The 24,385-nt window shown below is 42.2% G+C and overlaps 1 protein-coding gene across 6 annotated transcripts in view; it reads right to left on the bottom strand.

Annotated features, from left to right (window-relative positions):
* hdac7 (histone deacetylase 7) overlaps window positions 1–24,385 on the bottom strand; it is a 281,863-nt gene that overhangs the window by 115,447 nt on the left and 142,031 nt on the right. The window contains exon 1 of one of the 6 annotated variants that reach the window (XM_008116433.3): window positions 16,902–19,069. The exons of the other annotated variants lie outside the window; for them this stretch is intronic. The gene's annotated coding sequence lies outside the window, so the exon portion shown is untranslated. Of the gene's footprint in view, window positions 1–16,901; window positions 19,070–24,385 lie in introns of those variants that run through there. 6 annotated transcript variants of the gene reach the window in all.

Below are 24,385 nucleotides of genomic sequence, written 5' to 3'. Positions count from 1 at the left end.
TGGCCACATCATGAGGAGACAGGAAAGCTTAGAAAAACTCACGATGCTGGGGAAAATTGAAGGAAAAAGGAAGAGAGGCCGACCAAGGGCAAGATGGATGGATGGTATCCTTGAAGTGACTGGGTTGACCTTGAAGGAACTGGGGGTGGTGACGGCCGACAGGAAGCTCTGGCATGGACTGGTCCATGCGGTCACAAAGAGTCGGAGACGACTAAACGACTGAGCAGCAGCAGCAGCAGCAGGTTGAGCTTCCTCTGTCAGCTCCAGCTCCCCATGCAGGGGACATGAGAGAAGCTTCCCACAGGATGGTAAAACATCTAAACATCTGGCTGTCCCCTGGGCAACGTCCTTGCAGATGGCCAATTCTATCACACTAGAAGCGACTTGCAGTTTCTCAAGTCGCTCCTGACACACAAAAAAAGAGGTGACGGTGCATGCATACACGTGTTTGAACAGAAAAAGAATCCAAGGAGAAAAAATGATACAAATCATGCACCACTATTTGGTACTATAATTTTTGATAGCGACTTCACACAATCACACTGTAAAATTGCTTTGATTTGTCTGGGAAAGTCCCAATTAATCTTCTGCCATTCCAAATTTCACCTAGAGTCTCCCTTATTCAAAATAACTGGGCCGGCAGAACATTGGATAAACGAAAATGTTGGATAATAAGGAGGGATTATGAAAACACTTATTAAACATCAAATTATGTTATGATTTTACAAATTAAGCACCAAAACATCATGCTTTAAAACAAATTGACAGAAAAAGCAGTTCAATACACAGTAACCTTATATAGTAATTACTTTATTGGTGAATTTAGCACCAAAATATCGCAATGTATTGAAAACATAAACTACAAAAAGGCAAACTGTGTTGGATAATACAGAATGTTGGATAAAAATACAAAAAATAAGTGAAGATTGGATAAGCGAGACTCTACTGTACTTTGAAAATGTCCTAGTTTCTTTCTCTTCCTTCGACCGTACTCCCTTTCTCCTCCACTTGCTTTAATTGAGTCCAAAGAGCAAAAGGATTTGGTACTCTGATGACTCAACAGGAAGGAGAGGAGTGGGCAAAAACTTGTCTTTCCCAGTCGGCTCCAGCCAAAGCAAACTGCTGCAGCCTCTCCCAGCTTTCTTTCTCATGAATACCTTTCCCCATCTTGGCCACACTCTGATGTTGCTTGGCCACACATGCCTCAGATTTCATCTGAGAAAGCTTGTGGGGTATCAATTACTAAAGAAACCCTTTTCCTGCTACACACATATGCTGAATAATACGTATATCATTTGGCCTCCCTTGGGAAGCCCCAGGGCTTCCAGGAATGCACTCAAAAGAATTAACAACTTTGTGAAAGAAGGCAAAAAAGAAACAAGCAGTGGAAGTCCAACAAACTTATATGTATTTATAGACTATTTCCTTTTGTTACAAAGGGAGTTCTTTAGGCCAATGTGTAGAATTGTTAATGAATACCCATCTCAAGACAGATCAGAAAGTGGTTAAGCCAGATTCATTCTGCTCCCTCCCACCCTTTGCGTCTCCTATTTCCTCTTTTGAAGCTCCGGGAGGTTTCCTTAACGGAGTCCTTGGCAGGAGGCCCCCTTGGGAAGATGCCATTCTGGGACAGAGCTAATGACGGCAGCATTTTTCTTGCAAACGTCAATGCAGCCTCGTGAAAAGTAAAAGAAGAAGAAGAAGAAAGGGAAAGAAAAAAAATGTGCATCAGCTCAATGTGTGCCTTGGCCACTTCTAACAAAAATGAATCAGCCCTGTAGATAAACACTACACACGAATAATAAAGTGCAGCAGTGTTTAACAAAAACTAAATATTTAAAAAGTGATTTGAGCAGAGATGGATTGGAGGGAATTTGGGATTGCTGGATGACAGGTCAGCAGGGGTTTCTGACTTCCATTAGTTTATCAATGGCAAAAACCAAAAAGGAATCTCGCCTCCCATGGAATTTAGCTACGTAAACTCCTGAAAGTATGCCTTGGCCTAACAGGGAGGTATCGTAATTCTCAAACTGACATTCACTTGGTTTTATGGGTATTGTATTCCATTCAGAGGACACAAAGTAGAACAACATTGTTTTATTTATTAATTGTGTTTCATCAGTCACTCTGACTTAAGATAACACCTCCTAGGGTTTCAGATATATTCCGAGAGGGTTTGTCCTTGCTTTCCTCTAAGATTGAGAGCATGTGACTTGGGTCTCCAGTGGGTTGCTATGGCTGTGCAGGGATTCAGACTTTGGTCTTCAAGAGAATATCACTATGTATTGTTGAAGGCTTTCATGGCCAGAATCACTGATGTATTGTATGGTTTTCAGGCTGTATGGCCATGTTCTAGCAGCATTTACTCTTGACATTTTGCCTGCATCTGTGGCTAGAGTCTTCAAAGGAAGATGCCACTCACACATTCACTATACCATTTATGAATATCCACCCCAAAATTTTAATGACTGTATTGCAGTCTTCTCCTCAAAACCATCCTGTGATGTAGGTCAGGATGGGAGGAAGGAAGAGAGGATGAGGGATGATATACTGGTGAATTTCATGGCTGAGTGAGTACTAGAGCCTGGAGCATGTATTTTATAAGTAGTCCCAATTACAGTATAACACTCTAAATACAGGGTGTTTCAAAAATTGGATCCATTTTGAAATCACTATAGCTCTGCAACTACGAACTGTCCATGAATGAAACATTTACAACTTGAAAGAATGAGGCAAAGAGTTTCAAACAGCTATATAAACCCCACCTGCCTAGTTTCCAACAGACCTCACAAACCTCTGAGGATGCTTGCCATAGATGTGGGTGAAATGTCAGGAGAGAATGCTTCTGGAACATGGCCATATAGCCAGGAAAACTCACAGCAACCCAGTGATTCCTGCCATGAAAGCCTTCAACAACAGATAGTGCTAGATAAACAACCCCTAGACTCAGTCATTCACAAGCTGGCGACTCCACAACATAAGACTTAATGAGAGAGACCTCATTTGTGCAGTTATTTTTTCAGATTTGTTTCTGGCTCAAAATGGTTAGTAAAACTTGTTGACCTGAGAACTCATTAAAGCCTTTGTAATTTCTTGAGTAATCGTAACACGTTGCCATCATGAAATATACTGCTTTTAAATTGGATTCATCATTCCAAAACACCCTTTATACTTTAGGTGGAATGAATCACTAGATTCAACAAAGTTGCCTTCCATTTCTGTCTTGTTTCTTGGAAAGTGATATTTAAGTACATTGTTTGCCCACGTATTTTCACCGGGCTCTCAAAGTGATCTGTGACATCTCCCACAATGGATCTAAAGCAGTGGTTCTCAACCTGAGGTCACCAGATGTTTTTGGCCTTCAACTCCCAGAAATCCTAACAGCTGGTAAACTGGCTGGGATTTCTGGGAGTTGTGGACTAAAAATATCTAGGGACCCCAGGTTGAGAACTGGGAGTTTAATCCTGCTATAGGTCTATGGGTTGAATTGGATTCCCCTCAACCCCATAAAATGTCAAAACCAATAGAAACTTTTTAAAGACACTTCAGTACAGCATAGATCTGAACCCCACACAAAGGCAAATAAGGTATGGTGATTTATCAGAGAGAGAAATCAGGGACAGTCCCAAATTATACATCATCCCCTTGCAAACTCTACCATACTGCCCACACTGCAAGTGAAATCGAAAACCCTTCACAGATATTTTTACACAGTGAATTGCAGTAGAATACAATTATGGAGCCTTGCCCTGAGAACACACACACAAATCTGTAATGTGGTAGCGAGATCACATAAGAATTCGAGGTGACATTTTGTGTCTAGTAGAGGGGCTGTTCCGTCCCCCAGAGGTTTGGTTTGCATTTTTTATAGTTGTAGGAATAACATCTGTTTGCATTTGCTCCCGGGTTGCTGCAAATTCTGCAGCAGTCTGATCGTTTAGCCTTTTTGCAAGTCTTTGCTGCTTGCAGCCTGCAAATGTATCATTTTGTTCTGGAGACCGCCCCTTTTCCTGGGGATAGAAGGCTCCATTTTGAGAAGCCTATTCTGCCTTCTAGACTGAAGGAGAAACATCATAGATGTGCTTGTGTGACCAAGCCAGGCCAACTCTGAAAAGGCCATCGTAAGTACAAACAATTGACCTGCCTTTAAAACCAGTGCCAAGCATAGATAGGGGAAAGACCTGTTCTTTCTTATAGCTTTGGCACTGGGGCAAAGAACATCTTCGGATTTCTTTGCCACTGGAGGAAGCCCTACCAACTTCGCCACAAAAACTAGCTTTGGGCTTAGATAGTTATAGATCTTTTGATAGCAGCTCAGAGCTAGGGTGAAGAGGATCTCAGGACCTCTTTGCCTTTGGTGGAAATCAACCCAGCAACCTAAAAGGGAAAAGCAAGCAAGGAACATCTGCAAGGTTTTATAATTGGACTGTTTTTATTTGCAACTTTAATTACATGTGCCAAGTCTGCCAAGGACTTTGTGAAAATAAAATTTTGTTGGATTGTTCTACTTGAAGTGCCTTTGGTTACTGGGATTTCCAGAGCTTCTAAGTAAGGCCCCCGCAGTTCATCTGGGCAAAGGAAGAAGCACATCCTAAAGCTTAAAAAGGTGCCTGGATGTGACGGCACAGGGGCTCACGGGAAAACATGGACAAGTCAAACTCTCACTGGAAATGTAACTGACTAAATGAAAGGCTTTCTGCACCTAGTCTATATCTTTCACTTCTGTACTATGATCGCTTCTCTAGGAGTGTTGCTAATTCAGGATTGTCTCAACCCTGAAGTTTCCAAACCAAAACCCAAGATCAAGGGACAAGCCACTAATGGTGTCATTAAGCTTTATGCACAAAATATCAATCATAGGTTATCATCCAAACCAAATACACACACAAAAATAACTTTTTTCTGTTTGGAAATTAAGCTGGTTCTAGTTCAAGATGTAACAAAGGGATTATTAAGGAATTGGGGAGAAGGAATCAAGCCTACTTTCCTCTTACCGGAAGGTGGATACAGAACAGAGTGGAAGGTAAGCCCTGGCACAACAAGGACTAAAGAAAGAGGAAGCTAAATAAATGCATGGATACCCCCTCAAAGCCTTTGAATAAACTTTGCAAATTGTAGCAATCCCTTGATAAAACAGATGAGGTTGACACACAGCTCTTTCCTCTTGCCTGGAACTGAGTTCACCAAAATTGGAAATTTCCACTCTACAAAAGAGCCAGAGCATCAGGGCCATACCCTGAAATCAAGCAGGACAGTTGTCACGTAATGTGTGATGTACAGCTCCAGACCAAATGTTCCCTCCACAATCATCCTGCATGCTCATATTACAGGTAGACTATCATTTCCCCCCAATATCTTTGCCTGTTCATCTGGATAACAATTACACCTTAAAAATAATATTCTTGAGCCTGCACAGCTCTGTATCTGACATAAAGACCAGTCTGCTTGCACTGAACTCTGAAGAATACAACTGACTGGGTTGGTGTAGTGTTATATAACGGTCCATTTTATGATAAAATTCAATGTCCTCCCCCTCTACCAAGTCTGAAGTGGTCTAGCCTCTGCTTAAATTGTGGGTCCTAACCCCACATGGCCTTAGCTCAATGGGGGAGTCACAAAAAATTGGCAACAGTAAAAGATTTCTGAATGCCACCTAGTGGCTGTTTTAGATTCTTAGACAACACTGTTGTGCACTATTTGTTGTGGACTCTATAGAAGATGCTTCAGCTGTACTTAATAAAAAGGGGAAATCATCCTGTTTAGCAAGCCTTTCAAATGCTGATTTGTTATCAGTAGATGTTTTACTTTTATACCTATGTTATATTCTTATATACCCAGGGTCATGTAACATTTCTTAAGCTAAAAGCAGTCTCAAGTGGAAAACTTTAAGAAGCCCTGGTCCAGTCCATTCTTCTACTTAATAGAGCCTACCAGTGCATGTTAAAAACTCAAACCATATTTAAACTATCATTGAATGTGTAATAGTGCTAAGTCTAAAAGAAGAAATAAAACTAAAAATAATTACTTTTTTCGTGTCAGGAGCGACTTGAGAAACTGCAAGACGCTTCTGGTGTGAGAGAATTGGCTGTCTGCAAGGACGTTGCCCAGGGGATGCCCGGATGTTTTACTATCCTGTGAAAGGTTTCTCTCATGTACCCGCATGGGAAGCTGGAGCTGACAGACAGGAACTCACCCCACTCCCCAGATTCGAACTATCAACTTTTCGGTCAGCAATCCTGCCAGCACAAGGGTTTAACCCATTGTGCCACATTACCAGAATATGACACTGAGACACAATGCTACAAACAGACCCAGCACGGGTAACAAGCTCTGTGTGCTTTTGGATTGTCACCTGCCCTAGTACTTGGCAGGAGGTAACAAAATGGCTCCAAACTGGATAATAGTTAAGTGTGATATAGTGTGGAGTTCTTTTACAAAGCCTCAAAGAAAGGCACTCCTGTATTTTATTTAAAAAAAAAAAAACAAAGAGGGAAAATTATTTGAGGCAGCACCTTGTGTTGCAGAACAACAGAAGTGATTCCTTCCTATATCACATGCTAACTCGACTTAGGACCTCATCAGACGGCGGAATTTAGCATCCTAAGATGGGTTGTTGTGTGTTTTCCGGGTTGTATGGCCATGTTCCAGACGTATTCTCTCCTGACATTTCACCCACATATGTGGCAAGCATCCTCAGAGGCTGTGAGGTATATTGTTTTACCTCACAACCTCTGAGGATGCCTGCCATAGATGTGGATGAAACGTCAGGAGAGACTACTTCTGGAACATGCCCATACAGCCCGGAAAACACACAACAACCCTGTGATTCCGGCCATGAAAGGCTTCGACAACACACTGTCCTAAGATGCTTTCACCCCAGCTTCTGGATGGAGCCCATCAGCCAGACGGAGCGAGACACTTCACCTGGCCTTTGTGATGAGGCCTTTAGTGATACCTTATACTTCATATTATTTTAGTTATCACCCGAGAGAATTCATTAAAAGTAAACTATTTTTATCAAGTCCCTCCCAAGTTCTGGCTTGACTGGCAGGTTCTCTCTATGTTTTCTACCTGCCTGGAGAATCTCTGCCCTAGGGGACCCTATTTTGCTTATTTCACCACAACTCTAGACAAGGGGCACAGCCTAATAGACTGATGCTAGCTAACCTGGCTTTCTCTGAAAATGTCTGAATTGACTCTGGCACCATGGAAGTGCTCTCCACCCAGGAGGGACGCTTCACTTTTGCACTCCTGATCCAATTTCAATTCTTGTTTGCATAGAAAATAACATGGGAGATAAAAGGAATGTCCAGATTTAGGCTTGAGAGCTGGGATTTTGTAATCTTTAGCCCCAACGGGAAGCTGCGGAGTGATCCAAGTCAGAAAACATGCATTGGCTCATGGGAATTAACTCCAGCTTGCCATTCCAACAATAAGTTGGAGATGAGCTCCAGAGCTAAAAAGGGGGCTGGGGAAGTCCCACCCACACCCCCTCACAATTTAAAATAAAAAGTTTCCAAGTGTCTGTTTCTTGGCAGAGGGACCTAGAAGACCAGCTGCAAAGGGAGGACTGGGGGTGGGTGGGAGATTTTGTTTATCTGACTCTGTAGCACAGCGTCCCTCCCTGCTGACCTGGAGATTCATTCAACCACTTTGCCAGCTAACCAGCAGGCACTCTCATCTGCTACGAAAGCATTGCTCGCAATCTGCTCAGTGCCTTCTCCCATCTTTGCCCTTTTCTGCAGAACTCTTCCAGGCAAGAGGGCCAAATTCAATCTCAGTGTTGCTCTTAGGGGCCACATTCCAGGGGTGGGGCCCAAAATACCAGCATCGTTCACATTGAGAATTTCACTCCCAACAATTAAGCCTTAGGAAAGGCATTTTGACGTGTTAGAATAGGGGGAACCATACAAAACTTGGAAACCAACAAACCATGATGTAAGGGGGGAGGAGGATTGGTTGTCTGGGAGTGCCAAAGAGCTGGATTCAGCCCCAAAGCATGAAGTTCTGCTGTCCTAAAGAAACACCACTGAACATGCCAAGCTTGGAGGGAACTAAGTTACACGTAATGAATTAATTTCAAAGGTTCCCCTTTCAGTAAAGTATAAGTACATTATATTACTATTTTCTTCCTTCACTTTTTTTCTGTGTGTGTCTTAAGTAGGGAATCTGTCTCCAAAAACCTCTTAATTTACTTATATTTATATTGAACTGCTGAGTTGCTGAAATTACTGACCAAAAGGTCGGTGGTTCAGATCTAAAGCGCAGGATGAGCTCCCGTTGTTAGCTCCAGCTTTGAAAAGCTAGCAGTTTGAAAACATGCAAATGTGAGTAGATCAATAGGTACTGCTCTGGTGGGAAGGTAACGGCGCTCCATGCAGTCATGCCAGCCACATGAACTTGGAGGTATCTACGGACAATGCCAGCTCTTCGGCTTAGAAATGGAGATGAGCACCAACCCCCAGAGTCGGACATGACTAGACTTAATATCAGGGGAAAACCTTTACCTTTACCTATGTAATATTCTTGGTAGAAAAAATTGCAATTCTTTAGAAAACCCTCTAACAGCATAAACATGCTTTAAAAAAAGCACACACTGTTAATTAACTTGTGCTTCAGCTTCTTTCTAAATAATATTAATCAAATGAGAAAAGAAACAAAACCTTTTAATTGCCTGCAAAGACCAAAAAGATAAAAGCAAGGGAAAAGCGGCTTAAGAAGGGAGTCCCAAGGATTGGATGCCACATTCCGTGGTGGCTTCCATGTCAACATGAATCCACCCTGGGTTTTAATCTAAACTTGAAAGAACAATATCCAAAGTACTGTACCTATTTGAGGGCAGGATTTAGCATTTTGGAAACCTTTTCTAAAGCTTGGAGTAATACCTGGAACAGATTTATCAACTCACTGGCATGATACAAGGAAATTCAAAAGCTTTGAAACAGTGATAACTTTATTCACTACCAAAATGCACAAATATATCATGCAAGCATTCAAAACACCACTGGCGTCTTGATCAGGCAAAAGATGTTAAACCTCATTCAGTAATAGGACAATGATGGTTCAAAAGATCTGGCATGGTCTACTAACAAATGGAATTGTAATAGGGCCATCCCTTAAAGTCTATGTATAAGATAGAAGTTTGTGGGGCAATAAAATGGCCACATACTACTTATTATTATCCCTACCATGGCATTCCTGAGAAAACTGCTCCTTACTACAATGACTCTAGAAAAATACAGGGGTAGGAATACAAAATGTCAGGTAAGTCCCCAAGTGAGCAGAATTTCAATACTTCCTCATAGTTATTGCTGGAAAACTGAAAATTGAACTTGAAAACAATAACAAAAGGCCTGCCAGTCTGAGTCCATACAAGTTGCTTTTGGCAATAAACTTTCGCCCTTTCATTTCTGGAGCCACTTTAGGCTCAACCTCACCCTCCTCTCAGCCTGATCTGGCTCAAATGTGACAGTTTTGGATGGTTCAAACTAAGAATCCTATTCAGCCACATTATTTTAGCAACTGCAACGAATGCAAGGGATAATTGTCAATTACATATTGCCTATCAACACTGGCCATTCCATAGTGAGAGTCAGGTGCCCCATGAAAAGTGCTAGAAGGGAAGGACTTTGTTGACACTTCTTTTATTGCTGCCATTGCTCCAGAGTCAGGCAGGCCTCAAATGCTTGGCTGACAGGGGTCTCCAGAAGCAGTCAGTATGACTTAAGATTACCCAGGGCATCTAATGGATAGCTCAAGGCCAGGTAGCCACACCAGCTGCTTTGTACAGTTAGCACTTTTCTTTCCCACAAACTGAGGTAAAGGTAAAGGTTTTCCCCTGACATTAAGTCCAGTCGTGTCCGACTCTGGAGGTTGGTGGTCATCTCCATTTCTAAGCCAAAGAGGCGGCGTTGTCAGTAGACACCTCCAAGGTCATGTGGCCAACATGACTGCATGGAGCGCCGTTACCTTCCCACCGGAGTTGTACCTATTGATCTACTCACATTTGCATGTGTTTGAACTGCTAGGTTGGCAGAAGCTGGGGCTAACAGTAGGAGTTATCCCCGCTCCCCAGATCTGAACCACCAACCTTTTCGTCAGCAAGTTCAGCAGCTCAGTAGTTTAACGCGCCACAGCAACAGGAGCTCCAGACTGAGAAAGAGGTTAAAATGGCAATGGTAGTGCAAGGGAGAAATGAGGGATGGGGAAAATGAGGGATGTACTTTCCTTCCAGCCAAATCACCTGGATTGCTGGGAGTACTGTTTTTGGTTCACAGGTTTCAGAAAAAGGATTTCTCCTATTCTGTACTGGCCAGGCCTTCCAATTAGTCTTCATAGGAGGCTGATATAGGTGGCATTACAAACTGACCAATCTGCCTATTTCAACATAGTTTCGTGTATTCAATAAGTAGTCTCTCTCTACATTGATATATTTCTAAAAAAAAAAACCTAAAAAAAAACCACCATCAAACTCACAATTTTTTCATATTTTAATATATATCTAAAAAGTGTTTTCAACACTTTGTTTCTCCAACCACACGTTTCTAGATGCATTTATCCTTTAAAAATACCTGTTGGTACCTTTTCTGGGCTTAAACATTCATGAAAAAATCCAAGGTCAATGGCATTTGTACTTGCCTTTTATAGAATCTATGATTCTATGTTCATAAGAAAGGTGCGGCTAAGGCTTATTCATTGATCAATGTGTGCTCATGAACCCATAAGAACCATCTACGTTCATGGATGAGACCACTTATGTTTGCTGCGTTTGCATTCCCTCGGTCACTTTGCCTGCTTCTTTTCTTCAGAAGCCTAAACTTCAGTGTTAAGCTACTGCAGTGCTAGAAACTTGGAGACTGAAGGAAATCTTCATTAAGAAGGAGCATCAATAGGAGCATCCATGCAGTCATGCCGGCCACAAGACCTTGGAGGTGTCTTCGGACAATGCCAGCTCTTCGGCTTAGAAATGGAGATGAGCACCAACCCCCAGAGTCGGTCACAACTGGACTTAATGTCAGGGGAAACCCTTTACCTTTACCTACTCCTCTCATTTCACCCCATCCCATACCTACCCCTCTGGAAGGGGTGACACAAAAAGACAAATGTCATCAGGATACTCATAACTGGAATCATAACTTAGAACAGATGTGTGTGTAAGCTACACTCAATGTGCGACTGCCATTTTTGGAACATGGAGTTCCATTTGCAGCTGTTCAGATGCAGAAGTTCGGAGCTCAGCCAAGGAAGACTAGAGTGGGGGAGAAGCCCTTGGTGAGCAAATCCATATCCCAGTTCCAGAGAAAGCTCAGCCAAATGCAACATCTACATGTTGTTTCCAAGACGAAAAACTAGCACACTTCTCACCCTCCTCTTCTCCCCCTTCCCAGCAAAATAGCAATAAAAGTCGGGGGATGGGGGTTCAGCATTTCCCATGGCAAGCAGGTGAATGCTGCCAAGCTTGCTGTTGGCGTCGGCAGTGTCAGCACCACCCGCTCTGCCATGCCCCTCGCCAAAGGGTGCTGCAGTGACGCACATCCTCTGCCTAAGCAAAATGTTACGAGGTTGTGTGGATCTAACATGTTGAGGCTGCTTCAAACCTCTGCTCCTGCCAAGCCAAAGCCATCCTCCGTGCCAGCACATCTCCATGCTTAGAAGGCAAGAGTGACATTTTAAAATGTGCACTTTTTTTCTTGAATGTTTAAAAAGTGCCCAGGACGGATCTGGTAGACTAATTGGAAACACAGTCGTGGGTGTTGCAATCGCACATGGATGACTCTTGTTTTTAGGAACAAACGTATCCACACTCGAGGCAGCATCGGTGGTAGTGTTGCTGGAAGCAGTTCCCCAAATGGAAGGGCACATTTTTGCTGAATTAGCTCATCTCCCTCCTCCCAACCCAAGGGAAGCAAACTGTACCATCAGGACCTCGCAGCCCAGGCTCCGGCCACTGCTGCTGGGCCTGGCCAGACACGCTGCTTGCGTCAGCAAGAGGGCCACACGGAGGCAGGCAGGCAAGCAGCCCAGGACGAGGCTACAGAGATCCTGGCCTTCCATAGCCTCCACGATTCAGAAGAGTGGAGACCTCAAATTTAACATGGAGGACATCCCATTTTTGCCATCCCACAAACATAATAAGGAATAGCAAATCAGTTCCAATTAATCAATTGCTGTCCCATTTTTTTCTGATTATAAAATGTCTGTTTCCTTCTCTTCTTTCCCGTTTCCTCTTTTATCTTCAGTTTACTTTTCTCTTTTGTCCCCAGCTTACTTTCCATTGCTGCGAATCGAGTTCAAAGTGCAAAATTAATTTGCACACAATTCACTCAGCAGGTGAGAGGGATTAATGGAGTTTTGCTCTTCCCTGTATGCCAGTGGTTCCCAGACTTATTTGACCGACTGCCCCCTTTCCAGAAAAAATATTACTCCGCGCTCCATGAAAATTATTTTTTTTAATTTAATAGCAATTAAACAGAAAAATAGGGTTGTTGTATGTCTTTCGGGCTGTGTGGCCATGTTCCAGAAGTATTCTCTCCTGACGTTTCGCCCACATCTATGGCAGGCATCCTCAGAGGTTGTGAGGTATACTTCACAACCTCTGAGGATGCCTGCCATAGATGTGGGCGAAACGTCAGGAGAGAATACTTCTGGAATATGGCCACGCAGCCCGAAAGACATACAACAACCCTGTGATCCCGGCCATGAAAGCCTTCGACAACACATTAAACAGAAAAATATCTGAATTAATGCCTATGGCAAAGGCACCTGTGGCAGTAGCACCCACTTTGGGAATCACTACTATAAGCTCAGGGAAAGCAAACTGCTGCAGCCTCTCCTAACAAGTTTGTACTTGTGTTATTATGAGTTATCCAGGCTGTATAGCCATGTTCCAGAAGCACTCCCTCCTGACATTTTGCCCACATCTATGGTATGAATCAATCAGGGCCAGCTAACACCTCCCAACAAAGGATTCCCCCAGTTAGGAAAAAGCCAGGCCTTGAAGCTGGCAAGGCCACTAATGCTAATCAAGGTGATTAATTACAACATTCACACTGGCCTCCAACAGACAAGAGTGCTTTCTCCCACCCTGGACCTTCCACAGATATATAAACCTCCCTTGCTTAGTTTCCAACAGATCTCTCAATCTCTGAGGATGCCTGCCATAGATGTGGGTGGAACGTCAGGAGAGAATGCTTCTGGAGCATGGCCATACAGCCCAAAAAACTCACAACTCAATGATTGCAGCCATGAAAGCATTCAACAACACAAGTCTGTTCTTCCTTGTAAACAACTTTTGTAATCTTGAGCATTATCTGTTTTTTGGCCACACACGTCTGTTTTCAGCTATGAAATATTTGAGGGTATGTGGTGTTGATTAGAACAATCATCCCAAGACATTTTCCTGCCTGAGTCAAGGCAACAGCCCTTCTTGTACTGAAGACAAAGTTGTTGGCAGCTGAATGATATACCAACACTGGTAATGAGCAATGGAGGACTGCAGGCTAGTTTAGAGGGTATGGGATAAGTATCAGAGAAAAATGCAACTCCATTCTTTTAAGAGACAACAAAAAGGTTAAAGACGAATAGCTAAGGGACTGCTATTGTTTCCCATCACAGCAGCAAGTGCAGCTTGAAGCAGTTCCCTCAGCCTAATAGTAATACTGGCCCTCTGGATCCTGAACATGTGGTGCTCCTTCAGGGCTACAGCTTGATTGTAATTTTAAATTAAGCTGTCATGCATTTTAGTAGATGGATGTGTTGAATTAAATTGGGATGTGAGGTTTAAAAAGTACTCTTTTGAAAGCCAGTGACATCTTTTTTTTTGTTTTTGCTTTTGGGGCAGGCCTGGCAACTCCAGATGTAGCTGGGCTGCAAATCTTATCAGTCTCAATCAGCATAACCATTAATGAAGAAATGCTGCAGCCTGAAATATCTGGAGAGCCGCAAATTTCCCGACCACTGTTTTAGAGGATGTAAACTTTTGAGGTATAAGCATATTTTTTAGCAAAAGAGTGTCAACTTGGATGAATGATGAAATCAATGTCTCTTTATGGCGGTCCTTCCAACCTGTAGATTTTATAAGCACAGGCATTAATAAAGATTAGGTAAAGGTAAAGCCTTAAGTCCAGTCGTGTCAGACTCTGGGGGTTGGTGCTCATCCCATTTCTAAGCCAAAGAGCCGGCGTTGTCCATAGACACCTCCAAGATCATGTGGTCGACCTGACTGCATGGAGCACCGTTACCTTCCCACCGGAGCTGTACCTATTGATCTACTCACATTTGCATGTTTTTGAACTGCTGGGTTGGAAGATGAGAAATATTATCTTCGCTTAAAGGGTATTTTGCTTGCTTCCACTTGATAAGAGGAAGGTACTAGTGACCAGAGTTCTCCTTTGTATGACAGGAAAAAGAGAGAGAAAAGAATCTACCCCTACATTTTCTTACATAACCAAGATCATGCTGAGATTTTAATAGTTTACTTGCAGGGACTACAACTCAAAAGATCCTCTAGCCAGAATGCACAGCAGCCACACTGGATGATGGATTCTAGGAACTGGGAATCCAGAGTAAGTCACTTTTCTATACCTCGACAATTTAGGGCAGTGGTTCTCAACCTGTGGTCCCCAGGGGTTTTGGCCTACAACTCCCAGAAATCCCAGCCAGTTTACCAGCTGTTAAGATTTCTGGGAGTTGAAGGCCAAAACATCTGGGGACCCACAGGTTGAGAACCACCGATTTAGGTTAATTTTATTAAGCACCATTGCTATAGGTGGAATACTCTGAGATTTTGGGAATGTTTTCTTTTGTTGGACAGATCTAGATACAAACCATGTTTTAAACCATTTATGATCCGATGGGAGTCAAACCCAGATTAATTCCCAAGCTATTTTTGTTTTTAGACTCATCTTTGGTATGATCGAATGGTGAACTTCAGAACATCTGAATTAGAATAAAAAACTATTATCTCTTTAGGACTTGGAACAAACCAAATACACAGTCACACACATATCCAACAACAATTAAGCAACTAAAATGGGCACGATCTATGTAGTCAACTTTATACCTACTTTTAAAATAATATAAAGTTGTACTTTTGCATTTAAAATGATAAAAAACAGTAACAAGATGAAAGTGGAAACTTTCCATATCCTTTTGTACAAATTGGTGCTAAACTGGGCAACGCCAGATGCTGCTGCACTAATAAGTGTGCTGTAGAAGCAGAGAAAGGCAAGAGCTCGGCCCATTCTGGAGGAGCCTAAAAACAGTACTGATCCCTTTCTTCTCTCTACCAAAGAACAACTTCTGGCTTTTCTGAATGCTGGATAGGAAAACGTGGTGGCAGCCAAAGATGGCTGACTTCCTGAGGTGACACTAGAGCTTCCCCCCTCTATTGAATATCCCTTTACTTATTCAAAGGTGACATCAAAATGCACAATTTTGGTCCCAAAACTTGACCTCAATGTATACATAAGATCAACACATACAGAAGTATATACAGTACATACTGTGACAGAATGAAAAATCGAAATGTGTAGTCCACGCACTGCCTTGCCAGAAAAAGAAGATATGTGCCACGCTGGTGACCAATAAAGAACAAATGTTTATTCTTCTTAAACTCAGAACAACATGTGTACAATGTGCTCAGTTGCACCAACTCACATAATGTCCTTTTATGAGAGATTTAAAATAGTCTTTCCTTTGTCCATGTGGATAAATTCCTTCCCGCAGCTCAGGAAGCCAGAGCACACTTCAAACTCTGTCTCTTGCCTTCTCTCTTTCAACTGTCTCTGCACCTGCTTAGCTCAAGCCTGAACAAAAGTGCAACAGTAACAAAAACTCCCAGACTTAACAATTCTCCAGACATGGCTCAACCAACCAGCTTCATGCATCTTATTTTGAAATTGACACATACACATTGATTGATTTCTTAAATATAGTAACACATACTACCTCTATTCCACTGTATATTTAACTTGATCCTTTCCTCATCGATTGCCCCTTTTCATCTGTTACCCAGAGATTTCCTCTTTTTCTTTCTTTCTAGGTTACATGAACATCATCAGTCATCTCCTACAAACAGGCAAGTTCCAGCTTTGCCATTAACCTGCTGCCCTATGTCTGTGGCCCAGGAGCCAATTTCTGGAGTTTTTCCTTTTCCAGTCCTAGTTGACTGGAATGATTTTTTTCCTACTTAAGATCCAGGGGGACATTTGACGTATTAAAGCTATATGCAAAACATCCGAGATGAAAAACAGGACTCTAGCAGACCCTAGGCTGCAACACTTCCTTAACTGCAGTGACCAGAGGTCTCACCCGCTTCCCTTCACCTTGCAAATACAGAGATTTTAATCAAGAGAATACCTCCAGGCTCAAAAACACCATGGAATTTCCACCTTTGGCTTCAAACTCAATGGAAAGTTTTGGTTCACTCTGTTCTGGACAGCAATGTCAGATTTCCCATTCAAGCAAGCTTCTAGCGCTCTGCTTGCTTGCTCACTTGATTGTTGTAATTCAACAGTTGCATTAGTGAGGAGCTGGCAGATTTTCTAAGTTCCTTGACAGTTCATTCTTTTTAACCCAGTGGTTCTCAGCCTGTGGGTCCCCAGGTGTTTTAGCCTACAACTCCCAGAAATCCCAGCCAGTTTACCAGCTGTTATGATTTCTGAGAGTTGAAGGTCAAAACATCTGGGGACCCACAGGTTGAGAACCACTGCCTTAACTTTTCAGGGAGAAATAATTTGAAGAATGACTTAATAGGCAAGGCTTGCAAAAATAATATTTTTGGACCGCAACTTTCATGGCTATGCAAACTAGCCATGATATATAATTTGGGAGATATAATTAATATTTTAAGATCTGCAAGACAAGTAGGGAAGTCTAAGTAGATTAATTTACAATGTTACCTTAAGTAGAAAGCAGATCAAAAGTATATTATGAGACTGGTTTGGAAGCAGTTTCCGGAATGCTCACAGGAGACAGAACCTGCTCTGCAGCTTTTCTTTCAGAATAATTCACTAAAAAGAAAAAAAATCTGGCTTATCTCTGATTTATTAGAAACTTTTTTTGAAAGTTTGCATTTTTTTAAAAAAAAGGCAATAGTGAAATACATAACCTTAAGAAATGAGGCTACAAAGTGGAGTCCAGGACATGTGAGTGTGGAGAAGAGCCATCCACAGACCACTTACTACAATGCAACCTTAGCCCTGGCACATGCACGATTGAGGACCTTCTCACAGTGACACCAGAAGTACTCCAAATAGCCAGCTTCTGGTCAAAGGAAATTTAGTATAATGCCAAGTTTTTAACTTTGTTTGTAGTTTTTTATACATTATAATACATTCTCAATTTGCTTCTGACACGATAAATAAGTGGAATACATCAATGAATAAAAATATGTAGGGTCTTAAAACGCACACAAATAGCCAACTCACCCGAAGCAATGAGAGTGAAGGGCAAACTGCTGAATTAGTTTATTTGCTGGCATGGGTAAAGTTAAAAGCCAGGAGGAGTTTGATTTACACTGAAACAGAAGCTGTTTAGCTCCCAAACTATTGTTGCAAAGTCATCTGACAGTGAATAGCTGATTTTTTTCAGATGTCATGATTTCTCGTTATTTCTTCAAGCATTTCGCAAAAAAAAAAAAAGTTCAAATACTTCTGTACGTATAATTGTGCAGGAGTGTTCAAACACATGTAATGTGTACAAAGTACAATCTCAGTATCTGCAGAACCAGTATCCATAGCATCATTGATCCATATCTGGCAAAATATATCTTCCCTAGGCATTTTCTATGCCCTCCAGTGCAAGTTATGGTATTCCTGGGCCAGAGGCCCTTCATTTCAATAGAGTTCACTGGTATCTGTGATTTCACATATCCTCATGAAGTCTGGGAATGTATCCTCCGTGGATACATGCACACATGTACGCACAAAGAAACCCTGGCTCTGAATTGTAAGATCTAAAAAGGGCAGATTATGACCAGGGTTCTTGGAGGTCTCTCATTCCTATAGCCACCATACATCCAAGTCAGGTTGAAAGTAAATAACAATAACAATTTGTATGAGTTTCCATGGTTCATTTTCACATGCAAGACATAACATAGCATTTCCAGGTCATGCAAATTGGCAAGTGGTGTTTTTTGAATGAACTATGATGCTTCCCTTGAGCATCCGTATGTAAAAGCTATGCTGTCCAGATGCCCTGACTAGGGCTCTTTTTATAAAGGAAAGTTGCACATTTAATTTCAAAAGACTGAAGAGTTTGAGAATTCACAGAGGAGAATGGACGCATACCTGGGTATACCACCTGTAAGAAATCATAGCTATGCTGAATTACTCATTCCCAGGTTCTCCCCCAAGACATGCCATGTTCCTTAAATTATTTTACAGAAGAGATCAAACCCCACCAAGGTATGTCCAGCATTCCTTTTTGCCTGTGCTCAGTGTTTGCTCCCTGTTACCATGAGGACTAGAAACGGTACACTACAGAAGTGAAGCTGAAACTTTCCAGATCTCGTTCAAGCAAATCGGGAGATGTGTTAAATGCTGCCTGTCTCACTCTCTTCCCAGATTCTCTTCCAAACAACTTGACATAGGGCCAAATTCTCCCTCCCACCCTGCACTCCCCACTATGTGAACTAACCCTAGTTTAATATAGCTTGAGTTGAAACAAATTCTTGAGGCCTTTCTCCCCAGACCAAGCTACACCAAGACGTTAGCGAAGGAGGCATCTGCCCTCAGCCCATCTGGCAAAATCATTCTCACTCTCGCCTGGAGGAGGACCTCCCTCCCCTCTCGAGCTGTGACATTTGTTTCCCAACTTGTCTAAACGAAGCAAGGAAAGGAATGTCTCTTTGGGGAGTCTGGCAGGAAGTGGTTTGGGTGCCTCTCTTTCTCTCTCCCTTTCCCTTCCTTCCCAACACCCCTCCCCAGCATCTCTTACCCAGGATCCTCATCCTTTCTTGTGATTGTGATCCAGTAAGGTTACCACTCCCCATTGTGAGGCAAGGATGAAGCTTTTGGTGAGCAAAGACTATAAGTAAAGGTAAAGGTTTCTCCTTGACATTAAGTCCAATCTGACTCTGGGGGGTGGTGCTCATCTCCATTTCTAGCTGAAGAGCCAGCGCTGTCTGTAGATGTCTCCTAGATCATGTAGCTGGCATCACTGCATGGAGCACTTTTACCTTCCCGCTGTGGCAGTACCTATTTATCTACTCACACTTGCATGTTTTTTAACTGCCCGGTTGAGCACTGGGCACCGCAATTGAAAGGAAATGTTTACAAGCTGTCCAGAGGAGGGCAACTAAAATGATCAAAAGTCTGGAGAACAAGCCCTATGAGGATAGGCTTAAAGAACCGGGCATGTTTAGCCTGCAGAAGAGAAGGCTGAGAGGAGACATGATAGCCATGTACAAATATGTGAGAGGAAGTCATAGGGAGGAGGGAGCAAGCTTGTTTTCTGCTGCCCTGCAGACTAGGACACGGAACAATGGCTTCAAACTACAGGAAAGGAGATTCCACCTGAATATCAGGAAGAACTTCCTCACTGTGAGGGCTGTTCGACAGTGGAACTCTCTCCCCCGGGCTGTGGTGGAGGCTCCTTCCTTGGAGGCTTTTAAGCAGAGGCTGGATGGCCATCTGTCGGGGGTGCTTTGAATGCGATTTCCTGCTTCTTGGCAGAGGGTTGGACTGGATGGCCCATGGGGTCTCTTCCAACTCTATTATTCTATGATTCTATGATTATAGGTTGGTAGGAGCTTTGGCTAACAACAGGAGCTCACCTCGTCCCATGGATTTGAACCACTAACCTTATGGTCAGCAAATTTAGCAGCTCAGCAGATTACCCTCCCCCCGCCGCACCACCGCAGCCCATAAAAATCAGTTAACTGTAACAAAATCACATATCTGCTCACAACATCCCATCAACATTTCTTAATATTTTTGGCCATGTCGTCAATACAGGATAAAAAAATTATTGCACCTTGCCCCCCCCGCAAAATAGATCACTACCAGTGAACTTCATATGTAGGACATGGAGCTATTTAATTTAATTGAACAGCTACAGTCCAAAATTCATTTCATTATTCCAGTGCATTCATCAAGGCAATAGGAGGTTTAACTTTTCAAAGTACATCTCTTTTATCTGCTGCCCTTTGCAAATTAATCTGCCATAATTTCACTAATTAATAAAATAATAATAATTTCACTAATTCTTGTTTGATGACAGATGCTGACCACACGAAAAGACTGGGTGGAGGGAAAAGGATTTTAGCTTTCTTTCTGAAAAGTTTTAAAATAAAGTCCACAGTGCACATCAAGACAGAACATGCATATTGATTTACCCTGTGACATATACAAATATCTGGTGAAAAGTAACAAAATTTACATTATTGTAATAAGAGTTCTTGGACCCCTGGTGGCACAGTATGTTAAAGCGCTGAGCTGCTGAACTTGCGGACCAAAAGGTCCCAGGTTTAAATCCCAGGAGCGGAATGAGCACCCGCTGTTAGCCCCAGCTCCTGCCAACCTAGCAGTTTGAAAACATGCAAATGTGAGTAGATCAATAGGTACCACTCCGGTGGGAAGGTAACGGTACTCCATGCAGTCATGCCGGCCACATGATCTTGGAGGTGTCTACGGACAACGCCAGCTCTTCAGCTTAGAAATGGAGATGAGCACCAACCCCCAGAGTCGGTCACGACTGGACTTAACATCAGGGGAAACCTTTACCTTTACTAATAAGAGTTCTTAGGGAGCTGGGTTTTCATATGTTTAATGGAGGGTGGAAAGACCTCTTGAAAAACAAAATCCAAGAAATGGTCAAAAAATGTTTTTCAAGTGTCATGAAACCATGACGAGAAGAATCCTGGGCCAATAATGACCTTTACAGTTTGGATGTACATTCTAAATAAATTTTCACACGCGGCTGTTTTGCACATAAAACAGTATTTTCTGCAAAGAACCACGAGCACATTTTGCAAAGAATAAATCCTGAACTGTGAATAGGCTTCAAAACCTGTGAAACCTGAAGACTTTTTGTGGGGATGTTTGTGTGTGTGTGTGTGTGTGTGCAGAAAATGGCATTTCTAAGCCAAAAAACAAAATTCCTGAGTAAAAAATAAATAGCACAAGTTTGTTTTTTGCTTAAAAAACAATATTTCTGCAACCTCCAAAAATCCACATGTGTGATTTTCCCCCAAAAGACATACCAAACTATACATATTTCTCAAATACTATACAGTATAATGGTGAAATTATATTCTTGCTTGTGGGAATGAAATGTATAAAAATCTACATCCATAATTCAGAGTCAGACCTTAATGGGAAACTGCCTGACTAGGGAAATTGCTTGCACCACAACACAGGTGAGTTTCCAAGCTTCCCTCATGCCCGAAAGGGATACAAGGGCTTCCCAACATCTCCTGTTTCCTGAAGCAGGGTGGGGTGGGGAGTGGCAATGTGCTGCCTTCCACACCAAGCCACTTGAGGCCATTGCCTCACCAAGATGCCAATGAGAGCTGTTGCTTGCGTAGTTCAACAGAAGAAGAGGTATGCACTTGGGTGAATTCTAGATTTCCCAAAACTCCACCGAAATAGCAGAGGGAGGAAATAGGAAACAACCTCATGAGGATTTACAGCAGTGGTTCTCCACCTTCATAATACCTTAACCCTGTAATACAGTTTCTCATGTTGTGGTGACCCCAACCATAAAATTATTTTTGTCGCTACTTCATAGCCATAATTTTGCTACTGTTATGAATTGTAATGTAAATATCTGATATGCAGGATATATTTTCATTCACTGGACCAAATTTGGCACAAATACAGTCTCACTTATCCAACATTCTGTATTATCCAACGCAGTCGGCCTTTTAATAGTCAATGTTTTTGTAGTCAATGTTTTCAATACATTGCAATATTTTGGTGCTAAATTTGTAAATACAGTAATTACTACGGGCTGTGGTGAGCAGCCTGCTGCAATAAATCACTCTGACCATGAGGTCATGAGTTTGAGGCCAGCCTGTGGCGGGGTGAGCACCCGTCAATTAAATAATAAAAAATAGCCCCTGCTCGCTGCTGACCTAGCAACCCGAAAGATAGTTGCATCTATCAAGTAGGAAATAAGGTACCACTTATAAAGTGGGGAGGCTAATTTAACTAATTTACGATGTTGGAATGAGGAAGTGCCGTCACAGTGGATGATGAAGCAGCTGCTCCCCCCTGTGGCCAGAATCGAACATCCCCTCAGGAGAAGGTTAAATTGCCTCTGTGTCTGTCTCTGTCTTGGTTCTATGTGTATATGGGCATTGAAATGTTTGCCCTATATGTATATAATGTGATCCGCCCTGAGTCCCCTTCGGGGTGAGAAGGGCAGAATATAAATACTGTAAATAAATAAATAAATAAATAAACATTACTGTGTATTGAACTGCTTTTTCTGTCGATTTGTTGTAAAACATGATGTTTTGGTGCTTAATTTGTAAAATCATAACGTAATTTAATGTTTAATAGGCTTTTCCTTAATCCCTCCTTATTATCCAACATTTTCACTCATCCAATATTCTGCCAGACCATTTATGTTGGGTAAGTGAGACTCTACTGTATCTTATATGCCGAAATTTGAATACTGGTGGGGTTGGGGGGGGGATCCATTTTGTCATTTGGAAGGATGTAGTTATTGGGATTTATAGTTCACTTACAATCAAAGAGCATTCTGAATTCCACCAACAATGGAACTGAACCAAACTTGACACAGAACTCCCATGACTAACAGAAAATGCTGGGTTTGGTGGGCATTGACATTGAGTTTTTGGAGTTGTAGTTCACCTAAATCCAGCCTTCTCTGCCAAAGGAGTGCCTAAGACCATCAGAAATATGTGTTTTCTGACAGTTTTTTTGGTGACCTCTTTTACACCCCCCTCGTGACCACCCCCACAGGGGTCCTGACCCCTGGGTTGAGAAACACTGGTTTAGAGAAATGAATGCCAACTGATTACTGCGGAAAAATATCTAGTTATTACCTTTCTGCTGTCCTGAAGGCTGCCAGGTTCAAATCCCACTTGGGGAGAGCACGGATGAGCTCCCTCTATCAGCTCCAGCTCCATGTGGGGACATGAGAGAAGCCTCCCACAAGGATGGTAAAAACATCAAAAACATCTGGGCATCCCCTGGGCAACGTCCTTGCAGACAGCCAATTCTCTCACTCCAGAAGCAACTCAGGTTGCTCCTGACACGAAAAAAAAATGTTTATGCTAAAAGCTGACCACAGAACCATGCTGGAAAAAGTAAAGATTGTTAGTGAGGGGTTTTTAAAAAGAATCTTTAATTCACATTTTTAATGCTCATGGAGATCTCTTTCCCCTAATCCCATTGAACATATTTAACTTTGCTTCTATAAACCAGGAAGAGAATTAGAAAGCTGGAATAAAGCATATTGAAGCCTAAATATTATCCTTCTCTTTTTTAAAAAAGAAGAAGACATGTGGGTCAGAAAGGTTGCCTAGGAAAGTCATAATTCTGCAGTTTGTAGCATTGCACAGCCCACATCGATTTCCATGTACAAGCTACTTTGCATACAATTCGTTCTCCTTCTCTTACTCAAAGAGAGTTATGCAAAGCGAAGAGGCCCTATCTCTCCCACCAGCTTACCCCATCCCACATGGAAAATCCTATTCGCCTTCCAGGCCCTGCCCACATGCTTTCAAATCTTCTGTAGCAGCTGTAAACACTTCACAGATTTGTGATAACAGAGGCAAAAGGCAGTGTTTCTCCACGTTAGGCATTTTTGACTGCGTTCAGCGGACTAGATCATGTAGAGACATGACAAACGTCTTCAGAATTTATGTCTGCAGAGTGCCCAAAAATAGATGAGAATGACCTGTTCCAACTAAATAAAGGAACAAGTTCCAGAGCCGTAAGACATGCCAAGATGCAATGAGCAACCTCATTGAAAGGTGGTCATTATGGCACCAAGTAATCTTCAGCTTTTGAATTATTCAGCATCAGAAGAGGAGTTGGACTAACAGTGATTCCCAAACTCTAGTCTTCTAGGTATTTTGGACTTCAGCTTCCAAAAGCCTCAGTTGTGCTGGCCAATGATCAGAAATTCTTGGAGGTGAAGTCCAAAACACTCAGACCAGAATTTAGGAAACCCTGAACTAGATTAATATTGATGTCCCTTTCAAGTCTAATATTATTTAAAGCTACATCCCATATCTAGTGAGTAAGACTTAGCTCGCCAAAGATGTGTACTAGACATGTGGTTTGAGATTATTATAGATTTTATTAATTGAAGTCTGGAATTATTAAGAGTTAAGATATTTTAAAAAGAAGTTATAGCCTTCAGGATTCCAGTGAACTGAACTTTGGATTTAGGATAACACTGGCAC

The sequence above is a fragment of the Anolis carolinensis genome, chromosome 2 (genome assembly GCF_035594765.1).
Source record: "Anolis carolinensis isolate JA03-04 chromosome 2, rAnoCar3.1.pri, whole genome shotgun sequence".
Taxonomy (NCBI): domain Eukaryota; kingdom Metazoa; phylum Chordata; class Lepidosauria; order Squamata; family Dactyloidae; genus Anolis; species Anolis carolinensis.
Note: the sequence above shows the minus strand (reverse complement) of the source record. Positions and strands in the feature narration are given on the sequence as shown.